The sequence below is a fragment of the Dasypus novemcinctus genome, chromosome 30, assembly GCF_030445035.2.
Source record: "Dasypus novemcinctus isolate mDasNov1 chromosome 30, mDasNov1.1.hap2, whole genome shotgun sequence".
Taxonomy (NCBI): Eukaryota; Metazoa; Chordata; class Mammalia; order Cingulata; family Dasypodidae; genus Dasypus; species Dasypus novemcinctus.
The window spans coordinates 21,875,412-21,890,452 of NC_080702.1; the positions used below are offsets into that span (position 1 = coordinate 21,875,412).

At 38.9% G+C, this 15,041-nt stretch overlaps 1 protein-coding gene across 1 annotated transcript in view; it reads left to right on the plus strand.

The window, feature by feature from the left end:
- Positions 1 to 1,511: 1,511 nt before the first annotated feature.
- Positions 1,512 to 15,041, plus strand: part of LOC131276928 (zinc finger protein 69 homolog B-like) — a 115,033-nt gene continuing 101,503 nt past the window's right edge. The window contains exon 1 of the mRNA XM_058290549.1: positions 1,512 to 1,605. The gene's annotated coding sequence lies outside the window, so the exon portion shown is untranslated. The remainder of the gene's footprint in view (positions 1,606 to 15,041) is intronic.

Below are 15,041 nucleotides of genomic sequence, written 5' to 3' on the forward strand. Positions count from 1 at the left end.
ATATAAGCACTTATTTTTTGGCTATTTGAATAGAGCTCCGCTAGGAACTATTATCCATTAATTTAATATTACCACCCAGAGGCACCTAAATATACACTGACATTGAACAAACAAACACAAAAACAATTACACCAACAGAAATATAAAGTTTATAATGACTCATAATTGTAGGTCTAGAGTTCCTAGAATTCAAAATCTAATGTTCCCTCATTGGGGATGTATGGACAAAAGTCTATACTCTTTGAAGCAAAGTAATACTTTGTTGTTTTTCCACTTCACAATTAGCTGCTTTCAATAGTTGTTGTGTTGTAGAATTTGAGAGAGGTTCAATTATTTGTGTGTAGAGAGGCCAGGACTCAGGAATGATTTTGAGAAGGAAAAATGGTTTATTGACGGCCCGCCGGACTCGAGAGCTTTCTGTTTGAATCCCGAGCCCTGAACAAGATTTTCAAATGTCTTTTATACAGAGAGGAAAGGCCAAATGGTTCCTTTGTTTCAGTTCTCAATAGGCTCAATTAGCATATGTATCTTCCACATCTTAGGTAAGCTTTTAGCCTGGACTCCTGACATTCTAGATAAGCATTTAGCATATTTTGTTTGCATTTCCCCTAAATACTTAAAGTTTATAGACCTTGCATTGTTAACTGTTTCCTGCTCACCAAGGGCAGGACTGCTGCCTTTTATCTGTTGTAAAGTGCAGAGAGAAAGATCTCCTGTTGCCTGGATAGTGTATTTCTCATGTTATACTAGTGTCTGCAGTCAGCTTTCCTCTCTCAGGGCAGTTGATGTCCTGTCTCTGCAGGAAGTTTGGTCCAGACTAATCATACTAGGCAGACATGCTTCTATGCATGAACCCAGTGAGCAGCTTACCTCAAGGGCGGCTGTGATTACTAGCAGCAATGAACTAATGATCGATGAACGCCTGGAATGTAGTTACATTGGGGGCCAACCTGAAAAATTCCCTGCAGCTAGGGAGAAAATCAGCTGCCCCAAGTTTGGGCCCAAATTGCCACGGAAATGAAAAAAACATACACCAGAAGTCATATGCAGGGAGGGCCTTATCTGGCTTATTTCTCTTGATTATATATCATGTATTTTTGGATTTGGCCAAGGCCTGTGGGTAAACTTAAATTTCTCAAGTATGTTTTGTCCTGGAACAAGAAACCTTGTCCCTAGACTCACATCTTATCTACCAGCAAAAATGCAAGAAAAAGCCATTTCCAAACTTCAAGCAAAAAGATATAGCTTGTGCAGAGATAGCGAGGACGGAGCTATTTTTGCTCTGAAGCAAGAACAGACGAGCTTTAATAAATCACTTAAGCATGCCCGTGCCGGTGGTGGAACTAATCCCCACAAGTCCTACTGCTAAGCCCCCTCTCTCTCATTAAATGCTTTGCTTAAACTGATTTCAGCTCCTGGCCTGATTTCTGAGCACCTGCGTCCCTCGCTTCCCCCTGAGCCTAACGAAGAGTTGACGTCATCAACAGAGCGACGGAAGTTAACGCTTTAAAAAAACGGCAGCGACATCATCCAGCGCTCTGGAGGCTGTTAGAAGCTGGACAAAGACTCCATCAACTTTGAATTGAAGAAAGAGAAAAATACCAGGTGAGAAAATTTCATCCATGACCTGCCGGTCCTCTTCCCTTCCCTCTCAATGTGTCTCATGTAATGCGTGGGAGTTCTCTAGAGGGGGCCAGCAGCAGGAGTCCCCCTTCACTGAAGAAAAAGGTTTTAGAAGAACTCACAGCTGTGAGTAAGAACCCTATGCATATCCAGGCACGGAGACCCAAGTCCATCCACAGAGACCAAGGGTGGAAAACAAGCCTTTGAGGAGTACTGGAAACAAAAGGGCCCCTCGGTGGAGGAGGGGAGGTGAACATAGGCAGAATGGCGGTAGCTAATGCCGTCTAGTTACCGTTGGTGGGATTCTAATTGCAGAATTGACTTTTCTGGAGGGACTCACCTTACGGGAATAACTCCATCTGAAACCCAGAGGCAGGGTTTTCCTAGCAGGGAGGAAACCTAAAGCAGAAAAGCCTCATGAGGAAAATAGTGGGGATACTTAAACGGAACTGCTTTGTGAGGGGAGGGTCTCAGAAACAAAATGTGCAAGGAAAATGGGGTACAGAGTGAGGAAGAGAATTTAAACAAATTACAGGAACTGGGGACAGAATTCTGCACAAAAATAAACAAAACTGATCAACTTTCCTGCTGAAGACAGGAAAGAAGCCGCCAAGTTAGGGCAAGTTGTGATTATGTTTCGGGTTCTGGAGAAATGACAACCTCAAAGAGATAGGACCTTAGTTAAGCTTCAGTTTGCTGGTAGAGGGCTTAGTATAAGGGAAAACAGCTGTGGCATAAATTAATTTCTTTAACAATTTCCTTCAGTTTGATCTGGCTTTCAGGTGTTGATCAAAATTTAAGGTATTGTATCCATTTTCAGTTACTGCCTGAGGTCTTAGAGTAGTACTTACAGGTTGTTTTCAATGGCACATAGTCACGATGATGTCAGTTTTTCCTTCATCATCATTTTTATGTCACTCTAGATACAAAGAAATCATTTGCTATTTTACAAGTGACTGATGTCATGAATTCAAAACTCTTGAGAGCAATGAGTGCACCAGGGAGACTAAAATGAGTATTGTAAATAAAAAATGCCCGAATGCCCACCTCATGGTATGCTACTAAGCCTAGGGCCCATGATTTGAACCAGGAAGGCCTTATCTCTTTAAGCTATACGGCATGTTTTAATTTTTTCATGCTTTTGTGTTATGTGTGAGACAATTTCCCCAATATAGTTAACTTAAGTAGAGCAAGTGGTGTTGGCAACGGCAAAATGCTTCCTTGTTCGTCAAGTAAACAAATTTGGCAATGCTATTTTCTAAAATAAATTAAGCAAAAAAATCTAATGACTTGCTGTGCTGCTGTATAGTAGTAGATTTATTATTTTCTCCTATTGTGATCGATAAATATCTCATCCCGTTTTCATTTGTGTTAAGCATATGGCAAATTAGCAAAAATCTGCCTAAAGAGGCAAAATCAGAATTATTAACTCCCTGTGTTCATCCTGTTTTGCTTGAGAATGTAGATTGGGGCTAGTAGTCCAGTGAAAAGTTTGGTTGATTATACACTCCTAAGGGGCTGTGAGGAGACCAAGTGCACATTGCCCAGGAATTTACTAGCTATGAAGGCAATTTACTGCCCAGGGAATTGCCCTATAAATTTCCACAATAGAAATTTTGCCTGGCAAAACATCAGTACATCCAAAGTGATCTTGTTTAAAGATCCATTACTAGGAATACTGTCATTTGTCGGTTGGATCCAAGGTTCTGTAGTATTCAGAGTATAAATGAGGAGAGGACCAAAATTTGCTTGTGTTGTGAATCTTTTGCAATTGAGTACCTTAACCCTGAAAGTGGACACGCATTAAGTTAACTTACAGTTCTTGGAGGCATATGGATTATTTTAGTAAGGTTTCCATGCACTTCTGTGATATGTTTAATCATCTAGACCAGTTGTGACTATAGAGTGATTGATCCTGAGCAAAAGCAGTCTTTTTCTTCCCAATTCACTTTATTTTTTATATTTATTTTTAAATGCATTTTTTGTAGCTATATAGATTTAAAAAGTTACAAAAATATATGAGATTCCCATATACCGCACACCCCACCCCGCCACTCCTCCTACATCAACAACCTCTTGCATCATTGTGACACATTCATTGCACTGGGTGAATACATTTTGGAGCTCTGCTGCATCATGTGGATAATAGCTTACGTTGTAGTTTACACTCTCCCCCAGTACATGCAGTGGATTATGGCAGGATGTATAATGTCCAGCATCTGTCCCTACAACATCAATCAATAACACCTCATACCAGTGTTCTTTCCCTGCCATAGTTGAATCCCTCTGTGGTCCAAACTCCTTGAAAATGAAGCATAATATATTGCCAAATTCAATTAGTAGGAAAATGAAATAGTAATGGTAGATTTAAAGATTAGAAATAGAATACATACTAGTTTAGAAAAACTAAAAAAATAATTGGGGTATCAAAAATGAAAAATATGAAACTTTGTTTTTGAGATTTTGCCTTTCATAACTGTCATAGGTATTGCACTGTATGTATAGGGGTAAGGCAATTTCATTCTTCCTCAGGGTCTATATCCTTTAAAAAATTTTTAATATTGTCTTCAAAAAGCTTTTAGATCACAGAAAAGTCACATATACTATATAAGGCACTCGTATATATCCAGCATCAAACACTTCCCCTTCCACAGCAATGATCATTTAACATGTTCATGTTATAGTTGCTATTGCTGATGTGCAGATATTGAAACATAGCTTTCAAACATGGTTCCATTTTGGTTTACATTATGATTTATATTTTAGACTTTACAAATTTCTAAATTTTTAGTTTATAATTTACATTTTAGCTTAGAGTTTTATACAGTTGTGGTATTGTTGTAGCATTTGAGAGAAGTTTAATTATTTGAGTATAGAGAGGCCAGGACTCGGGAATGATTTTGAGAAGGAAAAATGGTTTATTGACGGCCAGCCGGACTCGGGAGCTTTCTGTTTGAATCCCGAGCCCTGAACAAGATTTTCAAATGTCTTTTATCCAGAGAGGAAAGGCCAAGTGGTCTCTTTGTTTCAGTTCTCAATAGGCTTTAATTAGCACATATAGCTTCCACATCCTAGGTAAGCTTTTAGCATGGACTCCAGATATTCTAGATAAGCTTTTAGCATATTTGGTTTTTGCATTTCCCCTAAATACTTAAAGTTTATAGTCCTTGCATTGTTAAACTGTTTCCTGGGACTGGAGCCCTTGCAATTGTGCCTAAGGGCAGGACTGCAGCCTCTTACCATTCCACACCCACAAGTCAAACAGCTTAGGTTATCTCTGAAGAGACAAAGAGCCTTCCACCCATAGCCCACATCAGTATAAGTTGACATGTCCTATATCCATCATTACATGATCTTGTGGAGCACTTCCATTGCCCCCCAGTTACTGGGCTTCCATCTATTCTGTACCTTTCTCCCTCTCCCCTCAGGGCCCACAGTGACAATCAGTCTTCACTGCTTGAGGGACCAGATTTACAGTTACTGGCAACAATGCTGAGTGCTTGACATACTAGACTGCCCAAACCAATTGGGAGCCACCAATTCTTTCAAGGGACACAATTCCCTGTTTGAGAACATCAGGTTTCTCCAGGATGTGGGTATACCTTCACAATCATATAGTCTCCACCCAAGGATTTAACACATTATGACAAATGAGCATTCACACACTCCCTAGAAGCTTGCCCCTGTGTCAGATGCCCCCTTTAAGCACCTTAAACTCATAATCCTTCCTTATTATATTGTCTAAAGAGTCTTCTCAGCCTTATTCAACCATGTACCTGACAGTCTCGTGTATTCAACTGTTCCCCAAGCCCTCCCCCTAATTCCCTGGGCCTTCTGACTCATCCAGCCCTAGCCCCCCTCAAACCTACAAAGCCCCACCCAATAATATTCCTGTGCCCCCATCTTATCCCTTCCCTGTACAACTACTTACCTCCACTTTATCATAGATTTCACTCATGTAGACATCAGCTCACAACCTTGCTTTCATCCCCAATTTCCTGTAAGCCTATCATCCAGTCTCTAGCTCTCTGACACAGCTTGGTTTGCTCTTTCAAAGGAGAGGTCATGCAGTATTTGTCCTTCAATGCCTGGGTCGCTTCACTCAACATAAGGTCCTCAGGATTCATCCATGTTATCCTATGTGTTTGTACTGTATTCCTTCTTATAGTTGAGTAGTATTCCATTGTATGTATGTTCCACATTTTGTTTATACATTCATCTGTTGATGGCAATTTGGGTTGATTCCACCCTTTGGCAGTAGTGAATAATGCTATGATGAACAGTGTTGTGCATACTTTGGTTTGTGTCCTTCTGTTCAATTCTTCTGTGTATATCCCCCACTATGGAATTGCTGTGTTACATGGCAAATCTGTAGCAGCTGGATCCTTCTGCATTACCACAGCAGTGGGTAAATGTTCCCATTCCTCCACATCCTCTCCAACACATTTATTTTAAAGATTGATTGATTGATTGTTGCCCCTCCTTGTAGATTGCTTGCTGTCTGCTCTCCTGTCTTCATTCACTATATGATCTTCCATGTTTGCTTGTCTCCCTATTTTGCATCACCTTGCTGCCTCCCCCCCTTGCAGTTTGCTTCTGTCTGCTTCCTGTGTCCATTGGCTCCATGTTCTTCTGTGGTTGCTTGTCTCCCTTTGTTGAGTCACCTTGCTGTGCCAGCTCTCTGTGGCATGCAGGTTGTTGGCTCTCCATGGCATGTGGGCCGTTGGCTTACAGTGGTGCATGGGCCTTTGGTTCTCTGCTGTGCACAAGCGAGCTTGCCTTCACAAGGAGGCCCTGGAACAGGAACACAGGGCCTCCCATATGGCAGATGGGAGCCCAACCGGTTGGGTCACAGCCACTTCCCCTCCCCAAAACTTTCAGTCTTTTGTTTTTTTAATAGCTGCCAGTCTTATGGGAGTATGATGGTTTGTCATTCTAGTTTTGATTTGCATTTCCTGAAAAGCTAGTGATTTTGAGCATCTTTTCATGTGCTTTCTAGCTAATTATAATTCTTTAGAGAAGCATCTGTTCAGATCTTTTGCCCATTTGTTGAATGGGTTGCTTGTCTTTTTAATTTTGAGATATAGGTGTTTTTTTATGTGCAGGATATTAGGCTTCTATCAGATATATGGTTACCAAATATTTCTCCCATTGGGTAGGCTGTCTTTTCACTTTCTTGACAAACTCCTCTGAGGTGTAAAATGCTTTAGCTTTGAGGAGGTCCCATTCACCTATTTGTTTTTTGGCATTTTGTTCTATGGGTGTGAAGTTCATGAAGCCATTTCCTATTACAAGATACTGTGGATGTTTCCCTACATTGTTTTCCAAGATCTTTATTGTCTGGGCTCTTATATTTAGGTCTTTGATCCATCTTGAGTTGATTTTTGTATAAGGTGTGAGATGGTAATCCTCTTTCATTATTTTGCTTATGGATATCCAATTCTCCAAGCACCATTTGGTAAAGAGGCCATTCTCTCCAATTGAGTGGGCTTGGTGGCCTTGTCAAATATCAAGTGACTGTATTTATGAGAATTTATATCAGAACCCTCAGTTTGGTTCCATTGTTCAGTATGTCTATCTTTGTGTCAATATCATGCCATTTTCAACACTGTTCCTTTGTAGTTTGTTTTGAAGGCAGGTAGTGTGAGTCCTTCAATTTCATTTTCCCATGTAATATGTCTTTGACTGTTTGAAGCCTCTTTCCTTTCCAAATAAATTTCATAGTTTGTTTTCCTAGTTCATTAAAAAATGCTGTGTTGATTTTTTTTATTGAAGTATGTCATTCATACATGAACACACAAAAACAATAAGTGCATAGTAAAGATTGTGAACTTAAAAAATAAACACACATAACATTTCACAGGGATCTCATACATCACCCCTCCACCAACTCTTTGCATTGGTGTGAAACATTTGTTACAAGCTATGCTAGAGCATTGTCAAAATATTACTACCAGTTATATTCATTATCTTACATTTGGTATATTTTTCCCCCCAACCCGTCCTATTTTTTTAAATGTAGTTTTGTTATAGGTATTGGGAACCTGCAAAACAATCATACAGATGTATAGATTTCCCATAAAACTCTACCCCCTGGTGGAACATTTGTTACAGATTATGAGATAATATCATCAGGCTATTACCACCAATCATGGTCCATAGCATACATTTGACACATTTTTTCCACACACCTCCTTTCTCAACACAGTATACCTTGGCATTAATGCAAGAATGTTATAGTACTGCTGTTAACCATAGTCTATAGGTAACACCAATTGTAGTTTTCCTGTGTTTCTCTGTATTCCCATCACCCTGCAATAGTGATGTACATCTGTCCTAGGTAACAGAAGGACTCTCTTGCATTTGTACCCTTAACCACAATTCTCAACTGCTTCTGGGCTCACTGGGTTGTTCAGTCCCTAGATTATTCTTTAGCTTTCTTTGTATTGGTATTTACTTCCCCAGACTACCTTTTTCAGTTACAATCCCATTTATAAACCAGTTGTTACTCACTATAATGTGCTACTATCACCTCTATCCATCTCCACACTTTTACAGTCAAGTTCATTAAAACTTCTACATACATTAGACATCTATAGTTCTTCTCAACCCTACTCTTATCTCCTTATAATCTATACTCTAGGTTTTAATTCCATGTGTTTATTATTTGTATTTAGTTTCATATTAATGAGACCATGCAATATTTGTCCTTTTGTGTCTGACTTACTTTGCTTAGTATAATGTCTTCAAGATTCATCCATGTTATCCCATATTTCCCAATCTCATTTCTTCTTATTGTAACATAGTGTTCCATCATACATATATACCACAGTTCGTTGGTGGATGGATGCTTGGATTGTTTCCATCTTTTGGCAATTGTGAACAATGCCACTATGAACATTGCTGTGCAGGTGCCTATTCATGTCATAGTTTTTAGTTCTCCTGGATATATTCCTAGTAGAGGAAATGCTGGATCACATGGCAGTTCTATATTTAGCTTCCTTAGGAACTGCCAAACTGTCTTCCATAGAGGCTGCACCATTTTACACTTCCACCAACAGTGATGAAGTGTTCCTGTTTCTCCACATCCTCTCCAGCACTTATTGTTGTCTGTTTTTTTAAATAATGGCTATTCTATGTGGTGCTAGATGATATCTCATCGTCGTTTTAATGTGTGTTTCCCTAATAGCTAGTGATATGGAACATTTTTTATGTGCTTTTTGGCAATTTGTATTTTCTCTTTGGAGAAATGTCCTTTTAAATCGTTTGGCCATTTTAAAATTGGATTGCTTGTCTTTTATTGTTGAGTTGTATGATCTCTTTATATAGAATTGAAATTAAATGCTTACTGGATAAATGGTTTCTAAGTATTTTCTGCCATTAACTGGGCTGCCTTTTCACCTTCTTGATGAAGTCCTTTGAATCACAGAAATGTTTTAAGTTTGAGGAGGTCCCATTTATCCATGTTTTCTTTTATTGCTCATGCTTTTTGGTGTAAGGTTTAAGAATCCACCACCTACCAACAGGTCTTGAAGATGTGTCCCTACATTTTCTTCTAAGAGCGTTATTGTACTTACTTTTATATTTAGGTCTTTGATCCGTTTTGAGTTAATTTTTGTATAAGGTGTGAGGTAGGGGTCTTCTTTCTTTCTTTTGCCTACGGATATCCAGTTCTCCCAAGACCATCTATTGAATAAACTGTTCTGCTCCAACTGGGAGAGCTTGACAGACTTGTCAAAAATCACTTGGTTGAAGATTTGAGGGTCTGTTTCTGAATGATCATTTCAGTTCCATTTGTCTATGTGTCTATCTTTATGTCAATATCATGCTGTTTTTACCACTGTCGCTATGTAATATGATTAAAAGTCTAGAAGTGAGAGTCCTCCAACTTCACTTTTCCTTTTTCAGATGTTTCTGGCTATTTGGAGCCTCTTCCCCTTCCAGATAAATTTGCTGATTGTGTTTTCCATTTGCTTAAAAAATGCTGATGGAATTTTTATTGGGATTCCCTGCAATCTGTATATCAATTTGGGTAAAATTGATATCTTAATGATATTTAGTCTTCCTATCCATGAGCATAGAATGTTTTTCCAATTATTTAGTTCTTTTTTTATTTCTTTTAGCAATGCATTACAGTTTTCTGAATACAAGTTGTTTTCATTCTTGGTTAACTTTATTACTAAATATTTTATTCTTTTAGTTGCCATTGTAAATGGAATTTTTTCCTGACTTCCTCCTCAGATTGTGCATTTAAATTTTTTTTTTTAGTTAATAGATCATAAGGGATGTTACGTTAAAAAACCTTAGAAAGAACATGAGATTCCCATATAACCCACTCCCCTCTCCGCACCACATTATTTTTGTAAATTGTATATTTGAAGATATATACATCACAAAAATATGTTACACTAAAAAATATGAGGTTCCTGTATACCCCCCCCCACCCCACTCCTCCCACACCAACAACCTCCCTCATCATTGCGGCACCCTCATTGCACTCAGTGAAGACATTTTGGGGCACTGCTGCACTACACAGATAATAGTTTACCCTGTAGTTTGCACTCTCCCCCAGTACATTCAGTGGGTTATGGCAGGATATATAAAGGTCAGATGCTCTGACCCTGCAGTATCATTAAAGCAACTCAAAATCTGAAAATTGCCCCCACATCACATCTCTTCTACCCTCTTCCTGTCCTCAGCAACTACTGTGACCATGTTCTCCTCGATACTAAAATTTCTTCGATTTCTCATCACAGTAGTTTTATAGTAGAATATCAGTAAGTCCACTATAGTCCATATTTTATTCCTCCATTATGTGGACTCCAGGATGGTGATGTCCCCTCCACCTCTAGATCAAGAGGGGGCTTAGATCACACAGTTGATGTTTATAACTGTAACTACTACAAAAATACCCAACATACCTTGTAACATATTTATGTTCCCTATATACTTGCCCTGGAGAACTCCTCCCCACCCATGTGCCCCCCATCAATAACACCCTACACTGGAGTTCCTCCCCTGCCACAGTTGAACCTCTCTGTGATCCAAAACTTCTTCAACAATGAATCTTAATATATTGCCAAATTCAATTAATAGAAAATTGAAATACAGTGATGGGTTTAAAGTTTAGAAATAGAATACATAGCAATTTAGAAATACTAAAATAAAAATAAATTGATGTATTCATAAAATGAAAGATATTATAAAGCTTTGTTTCTAACATTTTACCTTTCATCACTGTAGTAGGTGTTGCCCTGTATGTACAGTGGCAAGACATTTTCATTTCTTCCTCAGTGTCCACATCCTTCCTTTTTTTTTTTCTAATTTTTTATTTTGTCTTCAAAAAAGTTTTAGATCACAGTAATTCACATACACAGTGTTGGGGACTCCCAGATATCGAACATTAAACCCTTTTCCCCTTTCCCCAGCAATGATCTCTTTACATATTTATGTTATATTTGGTGCAGGTATGTACAAATTTTGAAACACAGCTATCAAACATGGTTGCATTTTGGTTTACATTATTGTTTCTATTTTAGACTGTACAAATTTCTAAGTTTTCAGTTTCCTTATGTTTTACACTATAGTTTACATTTTAGTTTAGAGGCTTTTATACACTTTAGATGTAAGTTTACATATCCATCATTGCATAATCTTGTGGAGCACTTCCATTGCCCCCCAGTTCCCTTCTTCCGTCCATGCTATATCTCTCTCCCCCTCCCCTCAGGGCACACTGACACTCAGTCTTCACTACTTAAGGAACCAGATTTACAGATACTGCAGCAATGCTGAGGGCTTGACATACTCACCTGCCCTAACTAATTTGGAGCCAGCAATCCTCTTGGGAGACACAATTCCCTCTCTTTGGGAACATCAGATCTCCCCAGGATGTGGGTACACCTTCACAATCATTGTATGGGTCTCCACCCAATGTTATAACACACTATGACAAAATGATCACTCACATACTCCCTAGTAGCTTGCCCCTATACCAGATGCCTTCCCCTTAAGCACCTTAAACACGTGATGCTTCGTTATTATATTTTCTAAAGAGTTTTCTCAACAGTATAGTTTCAACCATATACCTGACATTCCCCCATATTCAATGGTTCCCCCAGCCCTTTCCCCAATTCCTTGGGTATTCTGACCCATCCTCCCAAGCCTAACCCCCTCAATCCCACAAAGTCCCACCGAAAGGTATCCCTATGCCCCCATCTTATTCCTTCCATATAAAAATACTTAACCTCCAGCTTGTCATAGACTTCACCCATGTAAGTGTCAGCTCACAACTTTCCTCATCCCCCAGATTCCTTTAAGCCTATCTTCCAGACTTGAGCTCTCTGAGACAGCACAGTTTGCTTGTTTCATATCAGAGAGGTCATGTAGTATTTGTCCTTCAATGCCTGGCTTGCTTCACTCAACATAAGGTCCTCAAGATTCATCCATATTATCACATGTGTTTGTATTATATTCCTTCTTATAGCTCAGTAGTGTTCCATTGTACGTACATATGACATTTTATTTATCCATTCATCCATCGATGGGCATTTGAGTTGATTCCTTCTTTTGGCAATAGTGTATAATGCTGCTATGAACATTGGTGTGCATATATTGGTTTGTGTCCGTATTTTCAGATCTTCTGGTTATATACCCAGCAGTGGAATTGCTGGGTCATATGGCAAATCTATAGCTAACTTTTTGAGAAACCGCCAAACAGTCCTCCAGAATGGCTGGGCCCATTTGCATTCCCACTAGCAGTGGATGAGTGCTCCTGTTCCTCCACATCCTCTACAGCACTTGTAGTCTTCTATTTTTTTTAATAGCTGCCAGTCTTATGGGAGTAAGATGGTATCTCATTATAGTTTTTTTTTTGAAGAGTTTTTTATTTATTTACCCCCCCCCCCCCATTGTGTGTTCTCTATGTCTATTTGCTGCATCTTGTTTCGTTGTGCGCTTCTGTTGTCAGCAGCACGGGAATCTGTGTCTCTTTTTGCTGTGTCATCTTGTTGCGTCAGCTCTCCGTGTGTGCGGTACATTCTTAGGCAGGCTGCACTTTCTCTCACGCTGGGCAGCTCTCCTTACAGGGTACACTCCTTGCGCGTTGGGCTCCCCTATGCGGGGGACTCCCCTGCGTGGCACGGCACTCCTCGCGTGCATCAGCACTGTGCATGGGCCGCCAGCATACGGGTCAAGGAGGCCCAGGGTTTGAACCACCGACCTCCCATGTGGTAGACGGATGCCCTAACCACTGGGCCAAGTCCGTTTCCCTCATTATAGTTTTGATTTAAATTCCCCTAATAGCTAGAGATTTTGAGCATTTTTTTCATGTGCATTTTAGCCATTTGTATTTCTTCTTTGGAGAAGCATCTGTTCAAATCTTTTTCCCAATTTTTAAATGTGTTGTCTTTTTATTTTCGAGATATAGGAGTTCTTTATATATGCAGGATATTAGTCTACTATCAGATATGTGGTTACCAAATATTTTCTCCCATTGTGTAGGCTCTCTTTTCACTTTCATGACAAACTCCTTTGAGGTGCAAGAGGCTTTAATTTAGAGGAAGTCCCGTTTATCTATTGGTTCTTTTGCTGCTTGTGCTTTTGGTGTGAAGTTCATGAAGCCATTTCCTATTACAAGGTCCTGTAGGTGCTTCCCTATGTTGTTTTCCTAGGTCTTTATGGTCTTTGTTCTTACATTTAGGTCTTTGATCCATCTTGAGTTGGTATTTTTATGAGGTGTGAAATAGTAATCCTCTTTCCTTCTTTTGCATATTGATATCCAATTCTCTAGACACGATTTGTTGAAGGAGCCATTCTCTCCCAGTTAAGTGGGCTTGGTGGCCTTGTTGAGTATCAGATGACTGTATATATGAGGATCTATATCAGAGCTCTCTATTCAGTTCCATTGCTCAGTGTTTTTATCCTTGTGCCAATACCATGCCATTTTCACTACTGTAGCTTTGTAGTATGTTTTGAAGTCAGGTAGTGTGTTTCCTCTGGTTTCATTTTTCTTTTTCAATTTTCCAATGTGTCTTTGGTTATTTGGGACCTCTTTCCTTTCCAAATAAATTTCAGAGTTTATCTAGTTCCTTAAAGAATGCTGTGTTGATTTTATTGGGATTGCATTGAATCTCTAGATCAGTTTTGGTAGGTTAGGCATCTTAATAATATTTAGTCTTCCTATCCATGAACAGGGAATATTCTTCCATTTGTTTAGGTCTTCTTTGATTTCCTTGAACAGTTTTGTGTAGTTTTCTGTGTATACGTCTTTTACATCTTTGGTTAAATTTATTCCTAGGTATTTGATTTTTTTATTTGCTATTGTAAATGGTATTTCTTTCTTGATTTCCTCCTCAGATTGCTGATCATTGGTGTACAGAATGCTACTGATTTTTGTGCATTGATCGTATACCCTGTGACTTTACTGAACTCATGTATAAGTCCTTAGAAGCTTATCTGGAGACTTCTCAGGGTATTCTATGTATATTATCATGTCATCTGCAAATAGAGAAATTTTAACTGCTTTCTTCCCAGTTTGGATGACTTTTATATCTGGTTCTTGCCTCAGTGCTTGAGCAAGTACTTCTAAGACAGTGTTAAAATAGAAGGGGTGATAGTGGGCATCCTTGTCTTGTTCCTGATCTTAGAGGGAAAGATTTTAGGATTTCACCTTTGTAAATGATGTTGGCTGTGGGTTTTTCGCATATACCCTTTATCATATTCAGAAAGTTTCCTTCTATTCCAATCTTTTGCAGTGTTTTTATCAAGAAAGGGTGTTGTATTTTGTCATTCTGCATCTGTAGATAGGATCATGTGATTTTTTCCCCTTCATTTTGTTTATATGGTGTATTCTATTAATTGGTGTTCTTATATTGAGCCATTCTTGCATACCAGGAATGAAGCCTACTTGGTCATGGTGTATAATTTGTTTAATGTATTTTTGAATACGATTAGCAAGTATTTTGTTGAGGATGTTCACTTCTAGATTCATTAGAGAGACTGGTTTTTAATTTTCCTTTCTTGTGGTTTCTTTGTTTGGCTTTGGTATTAGGGTAATGTTGGCGTTACAAAATGAATTAGGCAATGTTCCTTCGATTTCAATTTTTTTGAAGAGTTTAAGCAAAATTGGTGTTACTTCTTTCCGGAATGTTTTGTAGACTGCACCTGTGAAGCCATCTGCCCCAGGGCTCTTCTTAGTTGGGAAGTTTTTAATAACTGATTCTCTTTACTTGTGATTGGTTTGTTGAGACCATCAGTTTCTTCTTTTGTCAATGTACACTGCTTATGTGTTTCTAGGAATTTGTCCATTTCCACCAAATTGTCTTTCTTCTTGGAATACAGTCTTTTGAAGTATCCTCTTATGATAGTCTTTATTTCAGTAGGGGTCAGTGGTAATATCACCCTTCTCATTTCTTATTTTG